The sequence below is a fragment of the Ochotona curzoniae genome, unplaced genomic scaffold, assembly GCF_017591425.1.
Source record: "Ochotona curzoniae isolate NIBS_2020 unplaced genomic scaffold, NIBS_Ocur_1.0 scaffold_4505, whole genome shotgun sequence".
Taxonomy (NCBI): domain Eukaryota; kingdom Metazoa; phylum Chordata; class Mammalia; order Lagomorpha; family Ochotonidae; genus Ochotona; species Ochotona curzoniae.
Genome location: NW_024467118.1, coordinates 56,726,762 through 56,730,355, shown reverse-complemented (window position 1 = coordinate 56,730,355; position 3,594 = coordinate 56,726,762). Strand labels below are relative to the sequence as shown.

Here is a 3,594-nt window from a genome sequence, read left to right as displayed (position 1 = left end):
GTGTACAATTGCTGGATTGTGTGGTGGTAACACTAAGTTATGTGCATGAACTTCCAGCATGCCATTTCACATCCCTCCTGGGAAGGCATGAGTAACTGGGTTCTCTGTGAGCTGTTCCAGCAGCTGTGTAATGTCAACTTCCTGACAGCTTCACGTCCATCTCCCTGACAGAGAGGGGTGCTGTGTATCTTCCAGTGTCCTTCCTTTTTCACCTGAGTCTCTTCTTTGGTGAGATGGCTGCTCCTGTCTTTTCTGTGTAACCCAGGTTGCTTTTGATGTTGAGGTTTGGCGCCTCCTTATCTACTCTACATTCTAATCCTTTGCAGATTTGTGCTTTGAGAATGTTTCCTTCCAGATGTTGGGATGTCTTTTCATTTGCTTACAGGAATCTTCCATGGTGCAAAAGTTTTCCATTTTGATGAAGTCTAATAATTTATTTTTACACTTATAGATTACATTTTGGGGTCATGTCTAGTAACTTTTTACCTATGCCTCGGTTTTAAAGATTTTCTTTTAGGAAGTTTTGTAGTTCTACATGTAATTCCTTTCAAACACCAAGTATAGTTAATATTGCATGTAAATACATAATTCATTTTGAATCAAATTTCTGTATGAGGCACAAGAGGTTGAAGTTTGTGCTCAATACTTTTTCATGTATTTATGGCTAATTCAAGTTCCATAATTAAATAAAATGTTCTCCTTCAGCAGAGTTTCTGAAACCTGATCCGCTGTTTGTATAGAGAATATTTACTGGGTACTATTCACAAGGCACAGCGTTGGGCACTGAGAATATGAGCATAATCTTTGTTCTCTATGAAGATTTTTACTCTCATTTGCATACACCTGCTACTTATTTGCATCACACCATCAGGATTGCATTTTGTAAAATCCATTAAGACACTTGGCTTGGGGCACAGTGATCACTGGGGATTTAGGCATCAGAGTACCTGGGTTCAGGTCTCAGTTCCATTTCAGATTCCAGACAATGAATGTCCTGAATGAATGGCCAATCCAGTGCTGGGGGGTCCTGCCACCTGTGTGGGAGACTAAGATGGAATTGGGGCTGCTGGCTTCAGCTGACCCAGTGTTAGCTGTTGAGGGCATTTGAGGAGAGAACTAGCAGATGGAAGATCCTCTCTCTCTGTCTACCTTCCACAGAAATAAAGTTTTAAAAAACTGGGCCTGGTACAGTAGCCTAGTGACGAAGTCCTCGCCTTGGACACACAATAGGATCCCATATGGGTGCTGATTTTAATCCCGACAGCCCTGCTTCCCATCTAGCTCCCTGCATGTGGCCTGGGAAAGCAGTGGAGGACAGCCTAAAGCCTTGAGACGCTGCACCCGCATGGGAGACCCTGAGGGGACTTCTGGCTCCTGGCTTTGGATTGGCTCAGCTCCAGCCATTGTGGCCACTTGGGGAGTGAATCAACAGACAGAAGATCTTCCTCTCTTCCTTTCCTCCTCTCTGTATATCTGACTTTCCAATAAAAATAAAAATTAAAAAATTTTTTTTTGAAAAAAAAAGGAGGGGAAAAAATGAAAGAAGCTCTGCTTGAAGCAGCAGCACAGCTGAGAGACTGAGATCCCAGTGGGAGTGAAGACAAATGGGAAGTCAAAACCACACACAGGCAGCTGCCAGCATCTCTTGGAGACCTGCAGAGAAATGCCAGAGGGTAGACCAAGAAGCCTGGGAGCAGACACTGAGGACAAGAACCCGCTGCTGGACTGTGACTGTCAGGGCCAGCCGGCAGTTCAAAGACCTGTGTGGCCTTTCTCTTTGCTTGTTTGCTGCACAACCTCATGTTAGCATTTGGCAGGAACCACCTAGGTTCACACACCCACACCTAGATGGACACAGACACACAGGCATCTGCTGTGAGTTTCCTTTCCCATGTCAGAGAAACGCATGGCCAGAGCAGGGCTCCCAATGTACGTATGTGTTGCTTCTAGATGCTTCACAAGCCCCCCAGTTAGGGCGGGCATCCTCAGGAATTGCCCTCCACCCCTCGGTCTCTCCCGGCAGACTGAGAATGTTGCCTGTTCCCTTTCTACTTGCAGCAGACTGTAATCAGACACGGCCGTTCCTGTCCAGGACACTGCTGATGCTGCCCACACCAGGAGGACCAACATCCCTGTCTCCAACGACTGCGGCTTCTCATGTTTTCTCTCTGCCCGTTGCCTCTCCCTTTCTGTAGCCGTGAGCATTCATCCGTGGAGCTGCTGCGAAGTGTGGAATCTGTCACTCAGAGCCAACTTGACTCGGAAGGTGAGAACAAGTGAGCCCTGTTGGCCTTTTTTACCCCCCAGGTGAAATTTTATTGAAAATAAGGGAATAGTTCTTGAAAATGCTGGTCAATAAAGCAAAATGATACATTGCTTTCTTACAAGGAGCCATCCTAAGTACAGGGCAATACAGAGTAGTTAATGGTGCAGATTCCCACAGTGGTTTAGTGTTAGGAGATTATTTGTGGATAGATTATGAAGAGCTTCTTGGTGTGTATTGCTTGGTTCTGTGCTGGCACCATAACTGAGCATGAACAAGGGCTCCTGCTCCTTGACCATAACCAAATCCCTTGGGCCCAAAGTTCTTTGCATGACATCCTTTACAATAGATTTCACCTTCCTTCTCGGTCAGAGTTGTTGATTCAAGACTCCTGCCACACTTTGCACATCGGAAACAGTTTTTGTGTCGGGGCTTTCCTGCTCCAATTATCTTCTCAGCAGCATACACAGAATCCCCACATCTGGAGCACTTCTCAGCGCCTCCATGTTTCTGGGCAAACTTGGAAGTTTTTGGGTTTGTTGTAGGTCTGTGAGGTTGAATGCTCTCAGCTTGATGCCCAGTCTCTCACCCCGGTCCATGTTGAGCGTGCCAGCACCCTGGCCATAACCGTAGCCTTTGGGCCCTTACTTCTTTCCATCGCAGGATTGGCAGCAGATCTCTTCATCATGAATTGCCACTGTTGTGCTATCTAAATTTTTCCTGCAAACCGTGCAAAGGAAGCAGCAGTGGTGGAAGCTCCTCCCATCACACTGCCTTCTGCATGGCACACAGTCCTTCCGCAAGCCCCACACTTGTTTCCACCTCCCCAGACAGGCATGTTGAAACTTCTCAGGCCCTCTTGCAAACAAATGGCTGCTGGCCTCTCATTTTAGAAACACCGTCACTGGGGTAGGTCAAGGGGCTGCCTGGGATGCCTGCATCCCATATTGCATTGTCTGGGATGCAGTCCTGTCTCTGTTTCTAATCTATCAATCCATCAGCTTTTTGATGCTGCTCAATCTGGGAGGCAAACAGGTGATGCTGAATTCAAATCCTTAGGTCTTTGTCCCCCCCTGCCCCTCCCACAACCAAAAGAATCACCCGGATTGGCCCAGCCTTGTCTACTGTGGACTTTGGTAAGCCTATCAGTTAGAATTTGGTCATCATATCCCGTAAATACAAAATCATCCCTAGTGGGAAGTCTCCCAAGTCTGCCCACAAAAAGCCCCAGCTGTTCAAAAGCACAGCTCAATGGAGGGAAGGCCGCCCCTCAGCCTAATCAGGACCACCAAAGTGTTTCCACTGGAATGCAAGTCCTGTACCAACGAGGA

At 47.0% G+C, this 3,594-nt stretch overlaps 1 pseudogene; it reads right to left on the bottom strand.

Annotated features, from left to right (window-relative positions):
- Nucleotides 1–2,309: 2,309 nt before the first annotated feature.
- Nucleotides 2,310–3,101, bottom strand: LOC121146637 (annotated as a pseudogene).
- Nucleotides 3,102–3,594: the final 493 nt, after the last annotated feature.